Source organism: Diadema antillarum, unplaced genomic scaffold (genome assembly GCF_040938485.1).
Source record: "Diadema antillarum isolate AM-2024a unplaced genomic scaffold, OU_Dant_1.0 scf00000170, whole genome shotgun sequence".
NCBI classification, from domain to species: domain Eukaryota; kingdom Metazoa; phylum Echinodermata; class Echinoidea; order Diadematoida; family Diadematidae; genus Diadema; species Diadema antillarum.
The window spans coordinates 2018938-2033356 of record NW_027271059.1 but is presented as its reverse complement, the minus strand read 5'-3'; positions in this window follow the sequence as shown (position 1 = coordinate 2033356).

Genomic DNA, 14419 nt, shown 5'->3' with positions numbered 1-14419 from the left:
AACAGTCATTTACGAACGTATGAAATCAGGGTGAAAATGACAGAAAATTCAGAGCGACAGAGAGGTGCAGCCATGAGGGAAGGGCGCCACCAAGAGTATAGCGGAAAATATAATAATGTCTATAAAAGCCCGCCGCACACTATACGACTCACGACTATATTACGACCTTAAGACCATAATACCCAGTCCTACGACCTGCCAACGCACGCTATACGACCTGACCTTACGAGTAGGTAATATCAAAGCGCGCCGAAGTCGCACTGCGTGCGCTTGCATTTTACTGTATCGTGATTGGCTGAAAGCCCACGACCAAACGTGGAAATTCAACATGTCAAATTTCTACGACTGGCGCTAAGACCCAGTCGTACGACTGGCGAAAGTGGCAAGACTGATGACGTCACACTACCGGGCTTAAGGTCGTACGACCGGTCGGATCGTCATAGCGTGAGGCGGGCTTAAAGGGTGTGTACAGTTTTGGTCGAGGTGAGGATTTAGCTTTTAACGTTTTGCGAGATATTCAGAAACCACTCTTATGAGATGTCAAAGAGCATGCAATTCTAAGTTTAATTGAGAGTTTATTTGATGAAAATCGGATTTGACATGGATGAGATATCCAAAAACAAGGTGAAACAAAGAAATCGTAATGAAGTTGTGGCCTGTCGCCTTTTATTATTATCACTATTTTGGATATCTCAGCCATTCCAAAACCAATTTTCATCAAATAAACATTGAATCCTTCTTAGAATTACATGTTCTTTCATATTTCATGAGAGATTTCTCATTATCTCACTTCAGAATGTTCAAAACATGAATCCCCACCTCAACCAGTACTGTACAGTTCCTTTAAGGTGTACGATGAGATGCTCACATTCATTAAAGCTCGCACTGGTTACTCTATAGGAAGAATAGGCTTCTGCTTAAAGGACATTTGCAATGCAAACGCATATTGATTTGTTTGATTTGTAATATCATGGTCACCTTTTACTTGGCCACAAGAACACCTTGATATGGTCCATTGATTTCATAAGATTTGTATTTACTATTTCCGTTGAAATGCCCCGAATACGACCACCCAAAAACAAAGACATGTAACTTCCAAACCAAGATTCTGTGGATGTCTATTAGTCAGTGGCTGCTTAAGCAGTACTAATAAAGAAGAAAAGTAACACTTGAAGTCCTCTCTCTCTCTCTCTCTCTCTACTGAGCTTAAAGGGATCGTACAGTTTTGTTTGAGACGTAATTTCAGCTAGTTTCTAACATTCTTTGGTGAGATAATGAGAAACCTCAAATGAAATATGAAAGAGCATGTAATTCTATGAGGAATTCAACATTTATTTGATGAAAATTTGTTTTGAAATAGCTGAGATATCCAAAAAGAGTGATTCTAATAAAGTGTGGGACCCACACTTTATTGCGATTGCTTTGTTGCACTTTGTTTTTGGATGTTTCAGTCATTCCAAACCCGATTTTCATCAAATAAAATTTGAATTCCTCTTAAAATGACAGGCCCTGTTTTGTGAAGATAAAGTTAGCGTTGATTGTGAAATCAACGCTAACTTTATCCAACTTGAATTCTGCTATAACTTTAAATCAACTGTAAGTTTCCGTTTTACGAAGAGACTTAATAGTCGATTACAGTTATAGCTTGTCACCATGACTTAATTATTGATTTATAAAAACAAAAAACACAGGACGAGGCTGGTTTCCGGTAGTGTCTGCTTAAAAACAATACAATATATTAAGCAAAACAAACAACAAAAACATGATTGTTTGCCATGGCCACGGAAGCGTAGTCTGCTAGTGTGACGCAGTATTATTAGCGCTACAGCCGCTAAATTAGAAGTATAAGTTTGCAACAGAACCGCAAAATACGCCGTTTTGCGTTGTATTGAAGAAAGTAGGTCGATAGAATCAGATCTAGCACATCCCGTCTGAGCTCAACGAATTTCTGCGTACGCGCGTACCGGAAAGGTTCCGCACACTACGTAGGATCTCAGTAAATCTAATGTTATAACACTCAAGTATTCGTTGACATGGGTCTAAGTAAACGTACAGTAACTGACTGTCGAAGGTGAAGGTCGTGTAGGCCTATGCATTGTTTCAAGTCTTAATTCAATAGGCTGAAGTCCTGTGTGTTTACGTGTAGGATTATGGAAACTTGTGAGAGTGTGGTCACTACACTAGTTTGTTTTTCACTTCTACGCGTACGTCGCAGATCGGCTTTGTAAAGAATAGATCGCGAGTCTACATCAACATGTCGAAATTCTAGTTTTAGACGCTCTAATCTGCAGTGCGTGTTACGGTTAAGTACAAACGACTCGCTGAGCGTTACTTAGGCCTAACGTTAAGCCTATTACTGGTTAGCCTTGATCTCAAGTTACTGTCGTACTCGGTGCTATAGAATTAAACTCTTTATGTTCTGTACAGGCCTAGGGCTACTAAACTCTTAATTAGTATCTATAGACGAACTAGCTCTGCGTAGGCCTACGAACGTCAGAAATCACTGGTTTCCTCGCATATGGGTTCTTTGGCAAGATATGCGTTGCACACAGACGCGGTTCCAGTTACAGTGTACTCGGTTACTTGCCATTGCTGGCGATGGCTTGATTGGCGGGCGGGCAGGCGGGCCGAGGCGCCGGGCGCGCAGGCTGGGATTGAGACTGCTGTCTAGGGTGTTTCTGTGCAGCAGTCGCGTAAGCAATGCGTGCCGATCGTGAATTTCATTGTGGTGTTTTCTACATTGGTCTCTGGTTCAGCAGCCTGTGAGTGGTTTGTAAGCTGTCTATCCAATCTCGGGGGAATACCCGTCCTCTTGGTCGCGTCCACTGACGGCCCGTGATGTGAAAATGTGAAGCCTGGTCTCTAGCGGCGTTGGCGTAGGAGAGGTGCTGTTGCCAATTTCCTTGTTTATCCTGCTGGAATTGCTGTTGTTGCTGTTGTTGGTGCGACCTTGTGGTGGTGATATTCCACTGATGCGTTTCATTCCGGAGGTGCGCGATGATGTTTGTGGCAAAGACGCGGGTTCCAACAGCATTCAGGTGGACGCCATCTCTGTTGATATGCGGATCGGGGCTGATGTTGTCGTTTGCAATGATATCCCATTTGCGCTGATTGGCTAAAACTTTGAGCTCATTGTTGACGGCGTTGATTTTCTGAGACATCTCTCGTGATTCGTTTTTGCGATGAATGATGGTTGACACAGTGATTTTCGTCGAGGGGCTATTTTCGATGACTTCATCTGCGAGGGACGAGATTTTGGCAATGATCTCGTCGGCTCCGTCGTCCACGATGTTGTTCGTCCCTAAGTGCAGAATCATCTCCTTGGGACTTAGAGAGCACGCGTTAGACAGAACGACATCTGAGGCGCTCTCGATCTTAGCTCCCGGGATGGTTTTACACCGGATCCTGCGTGTTTTGGACAGTTTTGATGGCTTTATTGCTTTGACCATAGAATCACCAATTATCAACACATCGACGATTTCCGGGCGTTGATCAGACACCTGGGATTTGGTGTTCATTGTGGCATAACGGGCGCGGTGCTTTTCTCTGTAGTCGTGTAGTTGTCGTTGAAGTTTGTCATCCGTTGAAAGCGAGGGTTGCGAGTCCAGGTGGTCAGCTCCCTCCTCAGGTAGGGGCTGCTTGCCGGCTGTATTGTTTGCTGAGTTGGAGTAATTGTGAGACAGGCTCTGGGCGGGATTTTTGTTGCATGACACAAAAGCATCTACTTTCTGGTTCAGCGCGTTCATTTGTTCTCGAAGAGCAGAGAGTGACTCCACGATTGTGCTGCAGCTCTTACAAGACATGACGTTTTGTTCGTTCGAAATCCCACTTTTGTCAAGGGCGGTGTGACTTTTGTTAGGGTCTCGCTTGGTAATGCAGTCAGCTGCACTGGCGCCATCTTGTTTTAATGTAGATCCCATGTTCTCAAAGTCGAATGTATGTACAAAATGACTGCATATCCCCTTTTCAAGGCTTGGGAAGATACGCCCTAGTAAATCAGTCATGTAGCTAATGTAACCATCCTTCCCACTTCCGCCGTATTTTTCATAGGAGCAGTGCAGATGCCTAATGGCTGTTCGTAAGCTCTCAGTTGTCACATACTTGGGCAATTTACATCTGAATTCTTTTCCACCAGGGGTTCCTCGGTAGGAGTTCGTTTTCAGTTTTACCATCTCTGACTTCATATCAAATACACAGTTATTATGTAGGTGAAAGTGATACGGCAGAATTTGTCAAACGGCATACACTTAACACTAGTCTTGTTTAGGGCGAGATCATTACATCGGTCTCACACTCGTATCGTTGCAGATAATCACGGCACGTCATACTCACTTTACACAAAGTCGTGCATCTGGGCTGGGGGACATACGTCTGGGCTGAGAGTCATTCTAGTTTAACGTCAGAGTTTCACAAACAGGTCCACAGACTAGTCCTGGAATTGCACTAAAGATGATCATAATCACGAATCATCATCTGAAAATTGTCGAATCCGGGTAAAAAGTTCACTCCACAGGCATAAAACAGACAATTCTGGCAAGATTTTGGAGCTCAAATACAATCACGTCCGTCTCCCTTGCAGCGCCGTCAGTTTCCCCTGGATTGAATACAAATCACTGAAAAAAGCTGTGAAATGTGAACTATAAAAAGCAAAATTTCATTATATGGAAGCTTTTATAAATAGTGATCAGTCAAACTCTAACGCAATATGGAAAGTGTTAAAGAGTATCACCAATAAACAAGGAAACAAAAATATAACTCTGACGGTAAATGGAAAAGATTTCTCCGAACCCAACGATGTTGCAGAATGTTTTAATAATCATTTTATTGATTCTGTTAACGATCTAGTACAAGAAATTAATGATGATGAAACCTCTCCGTCAGTTGTATCATCACATTACAACAATTATGCAGAGAAAGATATCATGTATGATTTACCCGTTGTTTCACAAGACTTTGTTGTAAAAATGATAAATGAATTTCCATGCAAGAAAGCTACAGGATATGATGATATATCGGTCAAACTCCTTAAACGATTAATCAATGCTCCTAATGTTATAGGTACACTGGTGCATATACTAAATTTATCACTCGCTGAAGGAGTGTATCCATCAGACTGGAAAATAGCAAGAGTTCAACCAATTCCAAAGTCAGCTGATAAACATTGTGTGGAAAATTATAGACCGATAGCAATTCTTTCCGTGCTCTCAAAAATTATTGAAAAAGCTGTTGCTTCGAACTTCCTTAAATATTTGATAACAAATGATATATTATCACCAAATCAGTTTGGATTTCGTCCAAACCACTCCTGTGAGATTGCTTTACGTACAGCGTGTTTCTACAGAGAATCCGATAGACCTAGCATTTGCAAGCGCGTAATCAAACAGTGCGCTAACGCGGAACCGGGTTGTTTCTACAGAAAGCGCATAATCGGATTGAATCCGATTCTCCACCTGAATGCAGGTGTGACCGGATGTCTGGAAAGTTGGCTGGTGCATTGTGGGCCTGGGTCAAGGTCAAGCATCTACTGATGATGCGGATGCGATCACCGATTGAACGAAACTGAGCACAGGGCCTGCCTAGCTAGCCTAGCCCTGGGCCGGCCGGCCGGCCCGGCCTAGTGTGGGTACAAGTTACGACCGGCTGCTGGACGAATTTGTTTTCATCTAACTTAACGTTAGGGCTCCTACTCTAACGTTAGCTCCAACGTTTATATGAATTAGAAACTAGTTTTGTTTTCTACCAATTCTTTGGTTCGTCAATTTTTCACGGATCAGGTTGGATTTTTATAACTGGATTATCACATGTGACGAGACAACAGCAGTTCACAGAGACACAGCTTCTGTCGCGTCTGACTGAGTTCTGTAAGTTCTATCATCAATTCTAACTAGTTTCTAGAATAACCTCCTACTCAACTGTTGGGCTAGGCCCAACGTTAGGCATATTTCTAGTCTAACATTTAACGCTAACATGTTAATGCCAGATAAAAAAATGATTAGATTAGGGCCTAGCAGTTACACATTTTAGGCGTAAAGAGTCGTTGGGCCTACTGCGACTGGATACTATCTTACTACTAATTACAAGTTAGCTCTAAAAAAAATGTTAGACTATTCATGTTAGTGATTTCCACATTTCTACTTGTCATTAGGCCTAACGTTAGATTCTAACGTTACTATGAATATAGGCCTACTTTTACTAACGTTCTTAAAGGGGCCCTGAAATCCAATTTTATTTGAAAACATCACTTTTTTGGGAATATAAGGGTGGTTCTAAGAAACAGTCCATATTATAGGCTCTATTTTGATTATATTGATTAGAAATGTCTTAAAGTCAATCTAGAACTAGTTTGGAAGGTGTTTTTTTTTAGTTTTGTTAAATATTTCAGTAGATAACTCTAGACGTACTTAACTACTGCATTACATAGATCTACTGACAGGTACTGTCTTTACCATTGACTGACAGATGAGGAATAATATTGATTAGAAATGTCTTAAAATAGATCTAGCGTTAGAACTTGTAACGTGTTAGTTTGGAAGGTGGTTTCTTTTTTTGTGTGTGGGCGTTCCCAAGTAGAGTCTAACGTTAATCTGGACAATAAAAAGAAAAAGTCGTTAAAAATAAATAGAATGTTTCTAACGTTAATCGTGTAGATATCCGTTTCACCACAAAAGTGGTATTGAGAACTTGAGGGTATTTTAAATCAACACAAATCAACATGCATTTGATAATTTTGAATTTCAGGGCCCCTTTAAATTAGGCCCTAGGGGTTAGACCTAGAGAACCACTCTAACTTAAGTTAAAACGTTCAGTATAAACGTTAGTCTAACTGTCAGAGTCTTAAACACAAACGGCCTAACGTTACAACTAAAGTAAAAGGATCGACTGTGTGTCATTGGATTTATAAGTAACGTTTAGAACAAAGGCCTATTAAATGTGAGGGCTAACGTTGACTGTTTGTGTTAACTGTGTTAGACCTCTTTCTTCGGGCAGGTAGGATTTAATTCGGGTAGAAAGTCGGGTTTATGGAACATTAAAGAACTGTTAGTTATATTCCAAGTCAACGTTAGATTTTAGAACAGAAGCAGCTGTTGTTAGGATGCCTAACAAAACACTTAACGGTTAACGTAAAATAGCGTTAATTCTAACGTACGGTAAAGTTTGTTTAATAGGTAGGCACCTTGCCTCTAAAATCTAACGTTAACTAGGTCTAGACATATTCTAACGTTACACCCTAAGTGGACTCACTTTTTCCACTTTTGGATTGACAAAATGTGCTTCAATTATGTTTCGATACTCAGTAAATGAATGTTTGAATTTCCTTTCATTTTCGGACTAACGAAATGTCGTATTTTTATAGGCCCTACCAAATCCATATTTCTATTTGATTCTTTGTCGGATTAACAAACTAGACCCTAGTAACGAACCTTTAGAATAACGACAAAAAGTTCGTAAAACAAACCCTAACACTAGTTTGCTTAATGCTAGACTTTAGAGTTTGTCTTTTCCGAACTAAAAAGTATTTAGGCCTAGAGAATATCTAGTTTTAATAGACCCCTACTAGATTCTATGTGCATCTCACACGTATTGTTAGCGCTAGTTGGTACATAGGAACCCTAAGTATTGTCAATTAACAAGTTAGTCGTACTCGTAACAACTATAGGTTCTAGTAGCTCGAATCTAACGTTAAAAAGTATTATGCCCAACTATATGAGAACGGTTACTATTAATACTAGATCTAGTGTTCTGTTAGTTGCCTTGGTTTTATATAATTTTAAAATTACAGCGCAACTGTGTAAAAATAACACCCCTGCCCCTATTCGTGTGTCTTTTCTTTATGTTAAAATTCAGAGTATTTTCTTTACAAGTTTGTCAAATCTGAGGCAAATTGTGACAAGTAACGTTAGAACATGATACTCGGACGTTTTGGAGACACCCAACTACTGTAAAAGTGGATTATTCAACGTTAGATAAAATAGCTGCAACATGCATGCACATGAAAGTCATGGCCACATTACCGTACACATGTCTGTCAAACTGGTGATTGTCTTCCGGGTCAGTTTCGGATTATTGAACCTGGCGTGTTTCTACAGCGCTGACACTGGAAACTGCCCCGGAAAGAACTACCTCATTAGACGGTTAAGTTAAGCGGAATCGGTATCGGAATCTGCATCGGAAAGAAACCGTTACTGGTGTGTTTCTACAGCCCCCTCTATCGGATACAATCCGATAGACCCGGAATTTGGGGTTCTGTAGAAACACGCTGTTTGTATGGTTGACGAATGGTCCCGCCACGTAGACCAAGGGAATATGAACGGAATTGCTTTCATTGATTTACGCCGTGCATTTGACACCGTATAGATCACTCTATTTTGTTAGCTAAGCTTAAAGCATGCGGTTGTACTGCACACAGTGTGAAATGGTTTGCATCGTATCTAAGAAACCGCAAACAGTTTGTTTTAGTTGGTAAAGGAATATCCTCAACAAAGGAAGCTAACATAGGTGTCCCACAGGGCTCCATTCTAGCCCCCACTTTGTTCTCATTATTTATAAATGACCTTCCACATTATGTCACAAGTGCTTCAATTTACATGTATGCTGATGACACAACCGTGTCAGTACCAGGAAAATCTAAAGAAGAAGTACTAGAGAGTAAACTCATCCAGGCATTAAATGAAACCCAAGTATGGATAAGAAGAAACAGGTTAATTTTGAATTTAAAGAAAACGAAAGTAATGTTACTTGGGTCAAGACAAAGATTGAACTTTATCCCTGATCAATATCTATCAATTGATATGAATGGGCATGTATTGGAATGCCTGAATGAAGTAAAATATCTTGGTGTAATAATTGATCATTATTTAGATTTTAAAAAACATATTGAGTTTGTAGCAGCAACAATGAAACAAAAATTAGGGCTTATCGGGAGAATTAAATACTGCCTTAATGATTCTCAATTGATGAAATTATACTGGGGTTACATAATACCCCACATATTATATTGCTGCAATGTATGGTCTGGCAGATCAGAATCTATGATATTTTAAACAGGCTGCATAAGAGAGCAGCATACATGATAGCGAATTGTTCATGGGAAACCCGCTCTGAGGAGGTCTTCAGAAAACTGAATTGGCCCCAGTTACATCAAATTTTTCATAGGTCCTCCTGCTCAAGGGCGTACCGAGGGGGGGTGTTTTGGGTGTTCAAACACCCCCCTTTGCCAAAAGGGGGGTGTTTAAGGTGTTCAAACACCCCCCTTGGGCAAAAGGGAGGTGTTTGAGCTATTCAACACCCCTCTTCAGCAATACTTAGATGTTGACAAATGAAACAAAAGCTGTCTTTACCGCTTTTATTTCCGTTTTGAATTCCGCCTTTCCTTTCTTTTGCGTTCATTTTCTCTCTCTCTCTCTCTTCCTTGTTTTAATGTTTGTGTGGATGATGATACATTATGGAGTTACATAATATCATACGCACTAAAGAACTCGTGTACAGTACGTGTTAATACTACGTTACTGCACCGCGCGCGAAGCTGAGCGCAAACAGAAAACCAAATCAAACAAGATAAAAACAAAACATGAATTCCATGAATTCCATGTTTTGTAACGCTGAAATATAAAAATTTTCGTCTCGCTCGCTGCGCCCGCTCGCCAAAATTTATCAAAAAAAAAAATAAGAAGAACAAAACGTAATGATGACGTGGAAATATAAAAATTTCGGCTCACTCACTTGTAGTAATTCAGAGTATTTTTCCAAGTCCTTAGTTTGTTGGCATAAATCGTTATCTATGAAGCCGTCACTATCTATCTTGATTAGAATTGTAAGATTTAATAACCAAAAATTGACAAGAATTCCATGTTTTGTAAAGTGAAATACAAAAATTGTCGGCTCGCTCGCTGCGCTCGCTCGCCAAAATTTATCAAAATTTATCAGATTTTATATCACCCTCAAAAAACCCTTTTAAGTGCTCGAAAAAGCATATCGAGTGGACTTTTTTAAAGTCCATATACCGGGATGGGATTGGGGTTGAACACTGTTGGTATAAATCGTTATCTATAAGACCGTCACTATATCTTGATTAGAATTGTCATTCGAAGATTTGATAACCAAAAATGACAAGAATTCCATGTTTTGTAAGCTGAAATACAAAAATTTTCGGCTCGCTCGCTGCACTCGCTCGCCAAAATTCTTCAATATCTATTACATTTAAAACACCCTCAAAAGACCCCTTCTATAAGTGCTTGAAAAAGCACATCATGTGGACTTTTTTTAAGTCCCTACCGGGATGGGGTTGGACACTGTTGGTACAAATCGTTATCTATAAGGCCGTCACTATGATTAGAATTGTAATTCGAAGATTTAATAACCAAAAATGACAAGAATTCCATGTTATGTATAAAGCTGAAATATAAAGATTTTCGGCTCGCTTGCTGCGCTCGCTCGCCAAAATATATCAAAATTTAGGGTTGCCTATTTATACATTTAAATCACCCTCAAAAGAATCCTCTTAAGTGCTTCAAAAAGCATATCATGAGGACTTTTTTAAAGTCCTTACCGGGATGGGGTTGGGGTTGAACACTTTTTCAGAAATTAGGGGCGCAATTTTCGCGCTTGCCACGGGCGCCGTTTTCCCTATATACGCCACTGACTACCAAGTACAGTCAGTATAGTAGCCTACTGGAAGCAGCAAGCTCTGGAAGCTCTGGGAGTAGCAAGTTACTTGCTACTCAATGTAATTAGTAATAGCACATGGACTTGGTAATCTTTAGTAATAGTAGATATGAATTTTTTCAATGACTGAAAGTTAAAACTGAAAGATAACTGAATGTGAGTCTACAAATTGTGGTTGGATGACTAAATATTGCGCCTAAAATTCATTAGATATCTAGGTCTAGGAACAGTGGCGTAACTACGGGGGCATGGGGGGGGGGGGCACGTGCCCCCCCCCCCCATCCGCTGATTTAAAAAAAAAGAAAAAAGAAAGAAAAAACCTACGAAAATGGCAATTCAAGGGTTAGTAAACTGCTTTTGAAATCGACATGAAACGATGATCAAGAAAAAAAGATATTTTTTTTTTTTTTTAGATTTCTTTTAACCATATAATCAAAGAGGTATAACATTGTTCAAAAAGCCCGGAGACGACAAAAGATTGTGATTCAGCGTGATTCCTGGTTGGCATTTTGAATACAAGCAGGATGTGCGCAGTGTACTCAGAATATCGGAATGGCAAAAAGAGTCGCTGCAATGTTGCGCAATGTTTGATAGGTTGTACACATTTGCTATCAAAGCTTGATCATTGATTTTGCAGTGTTGCTTTACATACTAGTCTATATTAAAATGCCTTGCATTGCCAATAATAAGACTTGACCTTGGCTATTTCCTAACTTTTCCATCTATATGAAACACACACACTCACAAACACAAACAACTTAGGGGATGCTCTATATAAAGTGCAGATTTTGGACATCCTTCTCCCGCTTGGTCACTTCGACGCCCCCTCGCTGGTCATACCTCCCCCAATCATGAACATAAACCGACACCCTTGACTACCAGTGGCGGATCCAGGGGGCGCCGGTGCGCCCCCTCCCTCCAATGCGAAAAAAATATACATGTAGCTACAAACGACAGTTTTTGGATGGTAAAATGTCAAAATTTTCAAGCTCGCTCGCTTCGCTCGCTCGCATTTAACCGTTATATGCCATTCTCCTGATGTTACTGCCAGTAATTGCCAGCAGTTGCGTCCGGTGCGCCCCCCCCCCCCGAATTTCCAAAGCGAAAAAATATAGCTACAAACGGCAGTTTTGGGACTGTAAAATGTTAAAATTTTCAAGCTCGCTCGCTTCGCTCGCTCGCATTTAATCGTTATGCAATTCTCCTGATGTTGCTGTCAGTAATTGCCAGCAGTTGCGCCCGGTGCGCCCCCTCCCCTTAATTTCCAAAGCGAAAAATATAGCTACAAACGGCAGTTTTGGGACTGTAAAATGTAAAAATTTTCAAGCTCGCTCGCTTCGCTCGCTTGCATTTAATCGTTATGCAATTCTCCTGATGTTGCTGTCAATAATTACCAGCAGTTGCCCCCGGTGCGCCCCCTCCCCTTAATTTCTAAAGCGAAAAAATATAGCTGCCAACGGTAGTTTGGGGACTTAAAATGTCAAAATTTTCAGGCTCGCTCGCTTCGCTCGCTCGCATTAATCGTTATGCCATTCTCCTGATGTTACTGCCAGCAACTGCCAGCAGTTGCACCCGGTGCAACCCCCTTAATTTCCAAAGCAAATATATATATATATATATATATATATACATATATTACGGCAGTTTGGGGACTTAAAATGTCAAAATTTTCAAGCTCGCTCGCTTCGCTCGCTCTCATTTAACCGTTATATGCCATTCTCCTGATGTTACTGCCAGTAATTGCCAGCAGTTGCGCCCGGTGCGCCCCCCCCCCCCCCGAATTTCCAAAGCGAAAAAATATAGCTACAAACGGCAGTTTGGGGACTGTAAAATGTCAAAATTTTCAAGCTCGCTCGCATTTAATCGTTATGCAATTTTCCTGATGTTGCTGTCAGTAATTGCCAGCAGTTGCGCCCGGTGCGCCCCCTCCCATTAATTTCTAAAGCGAAAAAATATAGCTACAAACGGCAGTTTGAGGACTGTAAAATGTCAAAATTTTCAAGCTCGCTCGCTTCGCTCGCTCGCATTTAATCGTTATGCAATTCTCCTGATGTTGCTGTCAGTAATTGCCAGCAGTTGCGCCCGGTGCGCCCCCTCCCCTTAATTTCTAAGGCGAAAAAATATAGCTACAAACGGCAGTTTTTGGACTGTAAATTGTCAAAATTTTCAAGCTCGCTCGCTTCGCTCGCTTGCATTTAATCGTTATGCAATTCTCCTGATGTTGCTGTAAGTAATTACCAGCAGTTGCGCCCGGTGCGCCCACTCCCCTTAATTTCTAAAGCGAAAAAATATAGCTGCCAACGGTAGTTTGGGGACTTAAAATGTCAAAATTTTCAGCCTCGCTCGCTTCGCTCGCTCGCATTTAATCGTTATGCCATTCTCCTGATGTTACTGCCAGCAACTGCACCAGCAGTTGCACCCGGTGCAACCCCCTTAATTTCCAAAGCAAATATATATATATATATATATATATGTATATATATATACATATATTACGGCAGTTTGGGGACTTAAAATGTCAACATTTTCAAGCTCGCTCGCTTCGCTCGCTCGCATTTAATCGTTATGCAATTCTCCTGATGTTGTTGTCAGTAATTACCAGCAGTTGCGCCCGGTGCGCCCCCTCCCCTTAATTTCTAAAGCGAAAAAATATAGCTACAAACGGCAGTTTGGGGACTGTAAAATGTCAAAATTTTCAAGCTCGCTCGCATTTTATCGTTATGCAATTCTCCTGATGTTGCTGTCAGTAATTGCCAGCAGTTGCGCCCGGTGCGCCCCCTCCCCTTAATTTCCAAAGCGAAAAATATAGCTACAAATGGCAGTTTTGGGACTGTAAAATGTCAAAATTTTCAAGCTCGCTCGCTTCGCTCGCTTGCATTTAATCGTTATGCAATTCTCCTGATGTTGCTGTCAGTAATTACCAGCAGTTGCGCCCGGTGCGCCCCCTCCCCTTAATTTCTAAAGCGAAAAAAATATAGCTGCCAACGGTAGTTTGGGGACTTAAAATGTCAAAATTTTCAGCCTCGCTCGCTTCGCTCGCTCGCATTTAATCGTTATGCCATTCTCCTGATGTTACTGCCAGCAACTGCCAGCAGTTGCACCCGGTGCAACCCCCTTAATTTCCAAAGCAAATATATATATATATATATATATATATATATATATACATATACATATATTATTATACAGCTGTATATAGCTACAAACGGCAGTTTGGGGACTGTAAAATGTCAAAATTTTCAAGCTCGCTCGCTCCGCTCGCTCGCATTTAATTGTACAGTTATGCAATTCTGATGTTGCTTCCATGAGGTGCGCCCCCACCCAATGTCTTGACCCACGGTACGCCACTGAACACCCCCCTCTAAAAAATCCTGGGTACGCCTATGCTCCTGCTGTTTGATGTACAAATGTGTATATAAACTATCTCCTGCTATACTGTATGAGAAATTCTCATTTGTCGACGATGTGTCGTCAAGAGTAACCCGTAGTACAGATAAACTCCTTTTAAGACTCCCGAAATGTCGTACAGCCTTTTATCAAAAATCTTTTGTTTATGCAGGCTCAGAAAATTGGAACAGACTCCCCGAACCTGTCCGCTTCACAAATAGCATAGCATCATTTAAATACCACCTTAAACACACATAAAAGGGGTGCTTAATCCCTGTCCCCGATCAATTGTTGAGCACCCATTCTTGGAGCATCTCATCACCTCTATTCTCCCATCTTTTCTATAACGTACATGCGCTTCGGCCACAAT